Source organism: Schistocerca piceifrons, chromosome 3, assembly GCF_021461385.2.
Source record: "Schistocerca piceifrons isolate TAMUIC-IGC-003096 chromosome 3, iqSchPice1.1, whole genome shotgun sequence".
NCBI lineage: Eukaryota > Metazoa > Arthropoda > Insecta > Orthoptera > Acrididae > Schistocerca > Schistocerca piceifrons.
In genome coordinates this window covers 400,166,105-400,180,578 of record NC_060140.1, presented here as the reverse complement: position 1 = coordinate 400,180,578, position 14,474 = coordinate 400,166,105, and the positions used below count along the sequence as shown (strand labels likewise).

The window sequence follows — 14,474 nt, the reverse complement described above, 5'->3', positions numbered from 1 at the left end:
CAGAGAAAAGTTTATAAGAATAGTTTAAGTAGAAGATAGAAGGGGTATAAGGTAGCTGACGCATAATACGTATGTAATTAGGAGGTGTTTCCAAGTATATACTTTAATAAAGCATAGGGTAGCTGGCCAAGGTGCAACAAACAAGGTACCCTTGATGAGTCACCCCCCGCAGAAAAAGTCTAAAGTCAGGTCCAGAAAAAGCCGGGGCTATTCAATTAGCACACCTCGACCCTTTCATTTACACTATGCGATCAAAAGAATCCGGATATCACCAAAAACATACTTTTCTCAAACTAGGTGCATTTTGCTGCCACTTACTGCCACGTACTCCATATCAGCGACCCTAGTAGTCATTAGACATAGTGAGAGAAGAGTATGGGGCGCTCCACGGAACTCACGGACTTCGAACGTGGTCAGGTGTGTGGGTGTCACGTGTGTCATACGTCTGCACGCGAGATATACACATTCCTGAACATCATTAGGTCCATTGTTTGCGATTTGATAGTGAAGTGGAAATGTGAAGGGACACGTACAGCACAAAAGCGTACAGGCCGACCTCATCGGTTGACTGACACTGCTGACAGTTGAAGAGGGTCGCAATGTGTAACAGGCAGACATCTGTCCTGACCATCACACAGAAATTCCAAATTGCATCAGGAGCCACTGTAAGTACTATGACAGTTAGTAAATTTGGATTTATTGGTCGAGCAGTTGCTTATAAGCCACACATCACGCCGGTAGATGCCAAAACGACGTCTCTCTTGGTGCAAGGAGAGCAAACATTGGGCGATTGAACTGTGGAAAAACGTTGTGTGGAGTGACGAATCACGATACACAATGTGGCGATCCGATGGCAGGGTGTGGGTATGGCGAATGCCCGCTGAACGTCATCTGCCAGAGTGTGTAGTGCCAACAGTAAAATTCGGAGGCGGTGGTGTTATGGTGTGGTCGTGTTTTTTGTGGAGGGGGCTTGCACCCCTTGTTAGTTTGCGTGGCATAATCACAGCACAGGTCTACATTGATGTTTTAAGCACCTTCTTGCTTCCCACTTTTCAAGAGCAATTCGGGGATGTCGGCTGCATTTTTCAACACGATCGAGCACCTGTTCATAATGAACGTCGTGTGGTGGAGTGGTTACACGTCAATAACATCTCTATAATGGACTAGCCTGCACTGAGTCTTGACCTGAATCCTATAGAGCACCTTTGGGATGTTTTGGAACGCCGACTTCGTGCCAGGCCCCACCGACCGACGTGGATACCTTTCTTCAGTGAAGAATGGGCTGCCATTCCCCAAGAAACCTTCCAGCACCAGATTGAACTTATGCCTGGGAGAGTGGAAGTTCTCATCAAGGCTAAAGGCGGGCCAACACCATATTGAATCCCAGAATTACCGATGGAGGGCGCCATGAACTTGTAAGTCAGTTTCAACCAGGTGTCCGGATACTTTTGATCACATAGTATATGTGGAAATCGGACATTCAGGATGTCTCACCAAACAGTCAAAGCTTGATCTGTTTTCCTACAAGATGACATCACGACTGATTCAGCAATTCGTATGAATATGTTTGTACCAATTTTCAGATTTGTAAAGTCCTACCATGCATTTATTGGTAAACATTAAACGAAAAGATGAACATAAGTTTCTGTAGGACTCTGGAATGGGTGCGTTTTAAGTTCGAAGTTGTAGTTCTCTTGAGGTCATGGTTCCACCGCATACGTATGTAAACAAGCTTAAGCCACAAGGAACAGTACAGCCAGAGTGTAAAGTTTTTCCTGCAGTGTTGCGCGTCGTTTGCCACATTACGTCACACCAACGTGGAGGTCCCTAGAACCTTGACGTACCGCACCGGAGAGTAGTAAACTTGCCCCCAAGGTCACATTGTGGACTGCACCCTCATATGCTATGCAGCTGTGTTATACAACGGAAATGTTATCTACTTTCCTGACAAAAATGAGAAGGCGAGTCTGTCTGTCTCTCTTGAAAAAAGATGAGAAGGTGAGTCTCTCTCTCTCTCTCTCTCTCTCTCTCTCTATCTCTCTCTCTCTCTCTGTCTCTCTCTCTCTCTCTGTCGTCACGAAAATAAAGCGTTCGTTCTCGGAATAGCACACGATTACAGCACTTTCAGCGCAGGCACAAAAGGCACAAACAGTCTGTAGCACTGATTTGTACACAGTAAGTCAGCGAAACTTGTGAAATCTGAAAGCACAGTTCCTTACATCTGTAATCAGAAAGCCACCTACGGTAGGCAGCGGAATGTACCTGTGGTACAACTATGATTTCCCTCTTCCTCCTCCTTTCACCATCCCTGTTTCATTCACACTGATTCACGGGAGGACCGACTGTCGATCGACCTCTGGATGAGTTGTAATTCCTCTGCATTCCTCACCGTGGTAATTCTTCGGGAAGTACGTATGAGGAGCCTATATGCTGTTTCTCGGACTCTTCTTAAAATTGCGCCTTCGGGATTTCAGAACAACCACGTCTTGAGGCGTCTGCCACTACACTTGGCGTCGGCCACCGAACTCGGTGAATTTCCCAACAGGTAAACAATTGTTTTTCAATCAAGTTCCTTAATACTGATAGCAACAGCATCGGAAAATACCCACTAGTTCGTTTATAGATGTTGTGAACAGTAACTATCCAGTAATACTCCCTTGGTACCCCTAAATTTCCATCAAATCTGACGATTTCGTCATATTAAGAAGGACGTGTTAAGTTGTATCTCTAAGTCCCGACGGCAAAGACAAATCTGGGCACATAGTAGACAAGCTCAAATCTCGTCGTGCACTAAGCTGTAGTGCGGATCTATATAGAATGTTTTCCGGAAGCGAGAAACACACAACAATTTCTGATGTTCCATAATCCCAAAAGTGCACCCAAATTGGTAGAGTTGTAAATCGCATTCGTTATGAAATATAGAAAAACTTCTTTTCAGTGTCCTTTCTCCTTTAAAATATTTGCATTCAGAAGTAGCACTAGCTTTGCAGAAACGTTACAGTAAAATTTGCTTTGATGGTACATCTCATAATGTGGATTCATTCCAAACTAACTCATTTGCCTTTCTAGTTGTCCGTATTTAAAAAACACCAGACTTTCTAATTTGGTTTTGGATCAGATTCTACAACTGTGAAATGATTTACGGAAACGGTGCCTAAGGGCACTATGAGTTCAGTGCTGAAAGGAACGATAAATATGTGAAAGGGATAATCACATGAGTTTAACCAGGAAAGGAGAATGAAATGAAGTCGCAGGTAAAGGTAAGGACCAAAACATAACGGATCTGTTTGTTAAGAGAAGAAGATTAGTACGAATATTGATAGAATTCTGTGTGGGCACCAAATCATTTCAAACCATTTTACGAGGAAGCATACATAGATGATTTTAAAGTATCAGAGAAGCTATCAGACTTACTCTGTTGTGGTGAAATGAGAGTTACCTAAGAGGGTTAATAGTGATCATAACCTGTGAAACATTCAGTAACTGGAGAAACTTCATTATTATAGAATCTCTATTTTAAAGGACTGATTTCCGTCGGTTTAGGACACCAAGTTAAATAAGAAGTCATTATCTGAGCGTCATACATAAACTTCTTTCGCAAGATGTGAACCTTTCCACGGTATTAAAAAAACATAACCACGTATAATTACTCATGTCTTCTGTGATCTAAACAGCTGCTACTGATAACGTCGTTGATGAATCTATGGCTGTCAGCCAAGGACACGAGAATATTGGAAAATTACAGACCACGTAGTAGTCAAATATTGTTGCCTTGAGAAGAATTCTCATCATTTTCAGTCCCAGTGAGGGGGCTGGCAAAATTTTACCAATGCGCTACAATACTGGGCAACGGCCTTGCCGCAGTGGATACACCGGTTCCCGTGAGATCACTGAAGTTAAGCGCTGTCGGGCGTGGTCGGCACTTGGATGGGTGACCATCCAGGCCGCCATGCGCTGTTGCCATTTTTCGGGGTGCACTCAGCCTCGTGATGCCAATTGAGGAGCTACTCGACCGAATAGTAGCGGCTTCGGTCAAGAATACCATCATAACGACCGGGAGAGCGGTGTGCTGACCCCACGCCCCTCCTATCCGCATCCTCCACTGAGGATCACACGGCGGTCGGATGGTCGCGGTAGGCCACTCGTGACCTGAAGACAGATAACAAAATTAAAAAGTAATATATTAAAATAAAAGGTAGTACTCACTCAGTGACGAAAAATGAGTCCATAAGCGACAGTTTTCTGCTGCAGAATTTATCTGTAACCTTGGGATTAAAATTCTCAACTACCATATTCTTCTCGTTGGAGATCATTGCAGGGGCGTCTTTCCTCTGACTTGGTATTCCGAAAGGAGATTTTTGTCCTTTTCGGAGATCATCTTTCAGGTTCAGTGGTTATCATTGGTGTTGTCATTACTATTTTCAGGAGTCCTGCATTTGTCTTCGAAAATAATTCGAGTAGCGATACACCCCCAGCAATATTCCTGAAGTTGGTATAGTACAGATTACTTACTCTGTACCTTTCATTTTTCTAACATGCTGTAACACTGGGCAGTAACAGTAAGCTCTCTCTGGGAAACGTCTTGAGTATTTAGCAAAATACTAAAAGCTTGTTCTCAACAGATAAGTAAGATTCTCAGCCACCTGTGTAATAGCTCTCTGGAACAGGGCATTTTCCCTGATAGACTGAAATATGCTATTGTTATACCTTTGCATAAAAAGGGGGATAGATCTGATGTCAACAATTACTGTCCAATCTCCCTTCTAACAGCTTTATCCAAAATTTTTGAGAAAGTAATGTATTCAAGAGTAGCTTCACATATCTGTAAAAATGAAGTACTAACAAAATGTCAGTTTGGTTTCCAGAAAGGTTTTTCAACAGAAAATGGCATATATTCTTTCACCAGTCAAATTTTGAATGATCTGAATAACCGAACACCACCCATTGGGATTTTTTGTGATCTCTCAAAGGCTTTTGATTGTGTAAATCATGAAATTCTGCTAGACAAGCTCAAGTATTGTGGCATGAGTGGGACAGTGCACAAATGGTTTAATTCGTACCTAACTGGAAGAGTGCATAAAGTTGAAATAAGTAGTTCTTGTAACATGCAAAGATCAGCACATTCCTCAAACTGGGGAACTATCAAGAATGGGGTTCCACAAGGGTCAGTCTTGGGTCCTTTGTTGTTCTTATTATATATTAATGACTTGCCATTCTATATTCATGAAGAGGCAAAGTTAGTTCTCTTTACTGATGATACAAGTATAGTAATCACACCTGACAAACAAGAATTAACTGATGAAATTGTCAATACTGTCTTTCAGAAAATTACTAAGTGGTTCCTTGTAAACGGACTCTCACTGAATTTTGATAAGATACAGTACATACAGTTCCGTACAGTGAATGGTATGACGCCATTAATAAATATAGACCTTAATCAGAAGCATATAGCTAAGGTAGAATATTCCAAATTTTTAGGTATGTCCATTGATGAGAGATTAAATTGGAAGAAACACATTGATGATCTGCTGAAACGTTTGAGTTCAGCTACTTATGCAATAAGGGTCATTACAAATTTTGGTGATAAACATCTTAGTAAATTAGCTTACTACGCCTATTTTCACTCATTGCTTTCATATGGCATCATATTTTGGGGGAATTCATCACTGAGGAATAAAGTATTTATTGCACAAAAGCGTGTAATCAGAATAATAGCTGGAGCCCACCCAAGATCATCCTGCAGACATTTATTTAAGGATCTAAGGATATTCACAGTAGCTTCTCAGTATATATACTCTCTTATGAAATTTGTTATTAACAACCAAACCCAATTCAAATGTAATAGCAGTGTGCATAACTACAATACTAGGAGAAAGGATGATCTTCACTATTCAAGATTAAATCTAACTTTGGCACGGAAAGGGGTGAATTATACTGGCACTAAAGTCTTTGGTCACTTACCAAATAGTATCAAAAGTCTGGCAGATAACCAACAAGTATTTAAGAAGAAATTAAAGGAATTTCTGAATGACAACTCCTTCTACTCCACAGAGGAATTTTTATATATAAATTAAGAAAAAAAAATAAAGAAAAACAAAACACTCAAAAAAATAAAGTTGTTATATTAACTTAAGTATGTTGTTAAATTAACCTAATTATGTCATGTATTAGAAAATTCGACTCGTTCCACATCATTACGAAATATCGTATTCATGATCCATGGAACTACGAGTATTGATCTAATCTAATCAAACTTCGAGGAATCCAACAGCATTGCTACGTCTAGATGATCTACGTCTTGGAAACAGTCAGGGGTTTCTGCGCTAATCTTATCACAGACTTCTTTTGCATCGGAACTTCGGCAAAGACTCATCTTCTAGCTTCATGGAGGTATGTTCCGTCTGTGCAACTAACTGAAGTTTGTTTACTGCCATACGCGTTTTGTTTCTTTTATTTGTGAAACATCTTCAGTGGCATGTAATACAAGTTTATTTTTATACATATAATAAATGCATTACCTGGTGGTTACAGTATGTTACGTTTCTTGATGTTTTTCTATTGTCTTTCAGTCTAAAATCATCTTCTGTAGCACAAATTTCGTGATGTGAAATACATCCTGAAATTTGTACTAGAAAACTTTCAGTTTGACAGTTGGCCTGAGTCTCTGCCATGATGTACACATAACTTACGCAAATATTTTATCCCGTGACTCGTCTTACAATTTTATATTGACAAGAGCCTCGACCTGTGGGCATTTACTAGTGAGCATTCATTCTGAAGTACGCTAATTGAAATCTGCTGTTATCTAAAGCCATGCCTTGGGATAATTCTTGTTTTGTCAATTTTATGTGTCACAATAGCCGCTCGGTTTTAGCTAATTAAATTGTGACACCTCACTCCTTCTCTCTTTCGTCAGGGGTCAGCGTAAACACTCTTTGAGCGCGTTTACGTCTATAGAATAAATGACTGGAATAAGGAGTGGACCCTTATTCTATGTTAGAGCACAACGATGTTCAAGCTGTAAACAAATTGGTTTTTAATGCTGAATTTTTTTCACAGAAATACACGAATTTACACAGTTTGTAACGTGACAATGTTAGGACAGTTGTCAAGATAACGCATTTCGCCCTGAGTGTAACTCTAAACACAACAATATCAAATTTTAACTACAAGTTCTTTACAACATTATTCTTAGTACTACATCATGAAGTTGGCCAATATTACGATAAATCATCCGATTCTGACGGCCTTTTCTAACGAATAGGAGCATTCCTCTTATTTTGTGGAAACTCTCTCTGCCAATCGCAAAGGTCTTACCACTATACTGCATCGAAATCTCGGCACTTTACTCCTTCATAGTTCGTTTCCGCCAGTCGGGCATTTTGTGCCCGCTCCAGACGCCTAAAAGTTACATGCATACAGCATGAGCATACCACATGCTGTTCATGTGATCAACTGCATCACTGGTTTGTTCGTATCCATTTGGAGATTCTGAAACTCAGTTTTCCAAAGCTTCTTTCTGTCCCACACCAATGGCCCACTATTTGCTCTCCTGCATGAGTCACCTGGCGCCTGTTCGTCGCCCCCTAAGAGCTTTCAATTGTACTGCCTGTGGTGCGCCGTTCGTGTCTGCTCGCGCCTGCTTCCAAACAAAACGTTTCCTCTAGCTGCTTGTTTCACCTCTTGCTCAGTGACATGCAGTATATAGGATCGATGTGTTAATATTGTCGATTGAGTGTCATCCCTTTGAATTACATACTTAAAGGCAAATCTGCTCATTTTCGCCGAAGTATGTTGGCGTCATATTCACCTTCCTGTTACAATGTATAAAAACTCTCATCTAAGGTGCGGAACTGACCTTCATTTAATCTGCCACCTTACATAATGTACCATCATGTGATCTAACACATCCCAGTCCTTCTGAAGAAGACATTTTTAGAAATATAAAAACCTATGTGAATTGCTAATAAACCTCCGTTTCACAACTGTTTGGCTGATTCTTTCAACCTGTTTTGAATCGATTAATTCCTTTTGCAAAACATTTTAATTGCTCTGAAATTAATGCTCAGCTATTCGCAACATTTTTATGTGCACCATTCAGATTCTACATGCAAAAACGTCACACTCATTGAGATTTTATGTGCAAAACTACTGACCCTTAAATAGGCTGCCCAGTGAGTCGCGAAGTGTAACGCGCTGCTTCCTGAGCGGGAAGTCGGGCCGGTCCCTGGCACGAATCCACATGGCAGAATAGTGTAGAGGCACAGAGTGCTGGCCAGCTTGTGGATGGTTTTTAAGGCGGTATCCCATCTGGCTTGGATAATGTAGGCTGGTTACTATATTCTGCCTCTGTTGCACTATGTCGGCGATTGTTGCGCAAACACTGTCTCCATGTATGTGTACACCATAATTACTCTAGCACGCAAACATTGATGGTTACACTTGTCTGGTATGAGGCATTTGTGGGGGATCCACTGGGGGCCGAAACGCACAATAACCCTGGGTTCGGTGTGGTGTGGAGGTGGTGTAAGTGGACTGCTGTGGCCTGTTGTGAGGTTGTGAAACACTGAGGGCTACGGCAGGACAAATCGTCTCCGTCGTTTCTAGTACCCCTGTTTAATACACACACACACACACACACACACACACACACACACACACACACACACTTAAACAACTCTGGAGTGGTCCATCAGTGTATTGGATGCGGTCTAAGATAAGTTTTAATAATCTGCAAATATCTTTCTTTGTATTTCTGGGAGGTTTTGGAAGCACTCCGCTTTTACGCTTTAAGCTTGTACAGTTTGATTCAAATTTTGCACGTAAACGGATAAAGTGAAAACGAAATATTTTCATCCAGTAATCTTTATCCGGTGCCGAGATATGATAGCTTAAAATCGAGCTAAATGTAGTACATAACAATTCGTTTTTATGGGAACTGATAGCGCGGAAACTGTTGAAAGTCAATCAGATAGATACAAAATTCATTCTTACGATGAAAATGAAAACTCGCTTTCAAAAATCTAGTTTCATTCGTATTTTACGTGAAAAAAACCCTTTTTGTGACCTTTTACGAGTGCCACTTCTACACTAGTGGCCATTAAAATTGCTACACCACGAAGATGACGTGCTACAGGCGCGAAATTTAACCGACAGGAAGAAGATGCTGTGATATGCAAATGATTAGCTTTTCAGATCATTCACACAAGGCTGGCGCCGGTGGAGACACCTACAACGTGCTAACATGAGGAAAGTTTTCAACCGACTTCTCATACTGAAACTGCAATTGACCAGCGTTGCCTGGTGAAACGTTGTCATGCCTCCTCAAAGGGGGAGAAATGCGTACCATCGCGTTTCCGACTTTGATAAAGGTCGGACCGTAGCCTATCGCGATTGCGGTTTATCGTATCGCGACATTGCTGCTCGCGTTGGTCGAGACCCATTGACTGTTAGCAGAATATGGAATCGGTGGGTTCAGGAAGGTAATACGGAACGCAATGCTGGATCCCAACGGTGTCGTATCACTAGCAGTCGAGATGACAGGCATCTTATCCGCATGGCTGTAACGGATCGCGCAGCTACGTCTCGATCCCTGGGTCAACAGATGCGGACGTTTGGAAGACAACAACCATCTGCACGAACAGTTCGACGACGTTTGCAGCAGCATGGACTATCAGCTCGGAGACCATGGCTGCAGTTACCCTTGACGATGTATCACAGACAGGAGCGCTTGCGATGGTGTACCCAACGACGAACCTGGCTCCACGAATGGCAAAACGTCATTTTCTCGGATGAATCCAGGTTCTGTTTACAACATCATGATGGGCGCACCGGTGTTTGGCGACATCGCGGTGAACGCACATTGGAAGCGTGTATTCGTCATCGCCATAATGGCGTATTACCCGGCGTGATGGTATGGGGTGCCATTGGTTACACGTCTCCGTCACCTCTTGTTCGCATCGACGGCACTTTGAACAGTGGACGTTAAATTTCAGATATGTTACGACTCGTGGCTCTACCCTTCATTCGATCCCTGCGAAACCCTACATTTCAGCAGGATAATGCACGACCGCATGTTCCAGGTCCTGTATGGGCCTTTCTGGATACAGAAAATGTTCGACTGCTGCCATGGCCAGCACATTCGCCAGATCTCTCACCAATTGAAAACGTCCGGTCAATGGTGGCCGAGCAACTGGCTCGTCACAATACACCAGTCACTACTCTTCATGAACTGTGGTATCGTGTTGAAGGTGCATGGGCAACTGTACCTGTACGCGCCATCCAAGCTCTGTTCGACTCAATGCTCAGGCGTATCAAGGCCGTTATTACGGACAGAGGTGGTTGTTCTGCGTACTGATTTCTCGGGATCTATCCACCCAAATTGCGTGTAAATGTAGTCTCATGTCAGTTCTAGTATAATATATTTGTCCAATGAATACCCGTTTATCATCTGCATTTATTCTTGGTGTAGCAATTTTAGTGACCAGTAGTGTAAGTTTCCGTTAAAATTTTGTAAGAATTCAGGCAAATCAATGCAATTAATAGTCTTAATAGTCATCCTGTTGTTCTGTAAAAGCTTGTTACGATATAAGCAACACGATTCGAAAGACAATAAAAAAAAAACCGGATGAGTCATCTCTCGGGTCAACAAAAACGCACATCGGTTGCCAAGCTAAGGTGGTCTAATGTCAAAGTTATGGTAGAGTAAAAGTTGGAAACCAGAATGCTCCTGTATAGCACAAAAAATGGCTCTGAGCACGATGGGACTTAACAGCTGAGAACTTAGAACTACTTAAACCTAACTAAGCTAAGGACATCACAAACATCCATGCCCGAGGCATGATTCGAACCTGCGACCGTAGCAGTCGCGCGGTTCCAGACTGTAGCGTCCAGAACCGCTCGGCCACCCCGGCCATCTCCTGTATAGCACAAAAAAGGTGTATATGTCCTGGGCATAGTTAGGAATGTAAAAGAATGGAAGTAGCCTCTCGACGTAACTAGCAGTTTCAAAGATATTTAAATCAAAACATCTTGACCTGTTCGCGTCTCCGCTCCCACCGGTGGTTCGACTCCTCCCTTGGCACGAGTGTGTGTGTGTGTGTGTGTGTGTGTGTGTTTTTTCTTAGTTCAAGTAGTGTGTACGTCGACGGACCGATGACCTCAGCAGTTTGGTTCCATAGGAATTCACACCCATTTGAACATTTATTCGCGTCTTTTTACTAGTTAATCTATTTCCCTTGCGCAGTGAGTTCTCCTAAACCCGCCCCCTGTTACATGCATGGTGAGGCATGTAAGAACTAATATACACAAATTTATGTTTAGTAGAGAAGGAAATGGATCTACAATAGTAACTATCCAAGAGTGGGAGCACATCTGTTACAGGAAGTACACCAGAGTGGGGATGCATTTACCCTAAGCTTTAAAGACACGCTGTGACATATTGTACCTCGTAAAAAATACCATTATGGATGACATAATGGCATGTTCCATGTTGTGCGTTAGAACATTATGTATCATGTTACTTTACAGGGCGAATGTGTCAAGACGTTTTTATTCAAATATCTTTGAAAGTATGTGATAAGTCGTAAAGCCATTTCCCTTCTTTTACATCCCTACTCTACCCAGGAAGTACTCACCTTTTTTTAATTTTTCATACTGGTAAAAGACTGGTTGACATTTCGAATTGCCATGCGCTGACTATCGCAGACATCATTCCACAATCAACGTGGACTAGCACAGGGTAGGATCAAAGACTGTTGGAACACCGACTGCCATTCAGGCGGAAGGTGAGAGGAAATAGCTGTTCTAGAGACCAATTCCACCCCAACTCCTAGAAACATGGTGTGAGGTGCTGTTGAATATGACAACAGTACTGACTTGATAATTTTTGAAAGGAGACTGAATGCTCTCCAGTATGTGGTAAGAATTTTGACCGTGTTGGTACACCGTTCATGACCAGGATATAAAACGGCATGCTGCAGCAGCAGTGCAATGCGGGACCCACCCAAACAACATGAGGAATGGACCGATCATTGACTGGTTTGACCGACCCCCAGGTTTGTAACCCTCAGTGCGTGTGTGAGACGAGAGGACAAGACGTAGAAACCAGAGTGAAAAATGCTCCTGTATAGCACAAAAATTGGCTTTCATAGAACACACCAGACAGTGATCTTGACGAAATGACACAGCATGTGAAATTCAGGAATATTGAAACGCAAGTCACTTAGGATAGTAAAAATTGAAACCTGTGGTCTGAGGGTATCACCTTTGATTAACAATCAAAACTTTCTTGGTCCCGGGTTCGAAACCGGCCACCGCTTAAATTTTGAATAAAAATCATCCGAAATTGCGCTCGAAGACTTACGGCATAAGAAGTCACCAACGGCCTTGTCAAAAGGAGCGGAGAATCGGATAGGGATTCAGGCCACTCACTTCCGTTTGGGGTGGGAAACTGGACCTAAAGACGAAAGTATCAGCAATGATAAGGGGAATGAGGACGCAGAAGTCAATAGGAACCACAGCATTGCCGGTTGGAGTGGCCGAGCGGTTCTAGGCGCTACAGTCTGGAACCGCGCGACCGCTACGGTCGTAGTTTCGAATCCTCCCCCTCGGTCATGGATGTGTGTGATGTCCTTAGGTTAGTTAGGTTTAAGTAGTTCTAAGTCTAGGGGACTGATAACCTCAGATGTTAAGTCCCATAGTGCTCAGAGCCATTTGAACCATTTTTTTTAACCACAGCATTAAAGACACAATGTGTAGCCACAGCACATGTGGCCTGCAATTGAAAAAGTATCATGATGATCTCTCCATTAGCAGAAGATTCCGGAATAGTCCCCTATTCGGATCTCCTGGAGGGGACTGCCAAGATGGAGGTGACCATGAGAAAAAGATTGAAGGGTAACGTTTTGCGAGTTCAAATGGTTCTGAGCACTATGGGACTTAACATCTGACGTCATCAGTCCCCTAGAACGTAGAACTACTTAAACCTAACTAACCTAAGGACATCACACACATCCATGCCCGAGGCAGGATTCGAACCTGCGAGTGTAGCGGTCACGCGGTTCCAGAATGAAGCGCCTAGAACCGCTCGGCCGCACCGGCCGGCGTTCTACGAGTCGGAGCGTGGAATGACATACGTTCAAACGTTGTAGGGAAGCTAGAAAAGCTAAGCTCGATATAATGGGGGTCACTGAAGCGAAATGGAAAGAAGGCAAGTTTCTCTAATCAGATGACTGTAGAATAACAGCAGCAGAAAATTGTATAAAGGATGTAGGTTTCTTTATGATTAGGAAGGTAGGCCAAATAGAGAGTTACTGTGAACGGTTCTCTGATGGGGTTGTTCTCATCAGAATGACAGGAAGCTAACACCGTCATCTATAGTTCAAGTGTAAATGGCGACGTCGCAAATCGAAGATGAGGAGATAGAGAAAGTATGTGAGGATACTGAACAAGTAATTCAGTGAGTAAGGAAGGTGAAAATCTAACAGTCATGAGGACTGAAATGCAGTTGCAGAGGAAGGGCCAGAAGAAAGGGTTACGGGAGAATATGGGCTTGTTACTGGAAACAAGAGAGGAGAAAGACTAACAGAGTTCTGCAATAAATATCAGTCAGTTATAGCGAATACTCTGTTCAAGAAGCACAAGAGGGAGAGATATACTTAGAAACAACCGGGAAATACATAGATATTTCTGTTAGATTAAATCATGTTCAGGCAGAGATTTGGAAATCAGATACTGGATTGTAAGGCGTATCCAGGAGAAGATATAGACTCAGACCATAATTTAGTGATGATGAAGAGTAGACTGAAGATTAAGACTAGTCAGGAAGAATCAGTGCGCAAATAAGTGGGATGCGAAGCACTAAGGAATGAAGAGGTATGTTCGATGTTCTCTGAAGCTGTAGGCACTGATATAATGAATATAACAGTAGGCAGTAGAATTCGAGAGGAATGGACACCTCTAAAGAGCGCAATCACGGAAGTTATACAGAAAACTGTAGGTACGAGGAAGACAACTACGAAGAAACCATAGATAACAGATGAAACACTTCAGGTGATCGATGAAAGAAGGAAGTGCAAAAATGTTCAGGGAAATTCAGGAATACAAAAATACTTTCGAGGGGAATGAAATAAACAGGAAGTGGAAGAAGCCAAGACGAAATGGCTCCATGAAAAATGCGAAGAAATCAAAAAGAAATGATGGTCGAAAGGACTGACTCAGCATATAGAAAGTCAAAACAATCTCCTGTGAAATTAAAAGCAAGGACGGTAACCTTAAGTGTTTATGGAAATTCCACTGTTAAATGCAGAGGAGAGAGCGGACAGGTGGAAGGAGTACATTGAATGCCTTTCCGAGAGGCAAGATTAATTCTAATGACGTTATAGAAGAAAAAAGATAAGTCGACAGGAAATAGATAGGGGATCCAGTAGTAGAATCGGAATTTAAAAGACCTTTGGAAGACTTAAAATCGAATA

At 42.3% G+C, this 14,474-nt stretch overlaps 1 protein-coding gene and 1 pseudogene across 1 annotated transcript in view; both read left to right on the top strand.

Annotated features, from left to right (window-relative positions):
- Positions 1-14,474, top strand: part of LOC124788692 (UNC93-like protein) — a 471,748-nt gene that overhangs the window by 370,233 nt on the left and 87,041 nt on the right. The window lies entirely within an intron of this gene.
- On the top strand, positions 3,846-3,963 carry LOC124790847 (annotated as a pseudogene).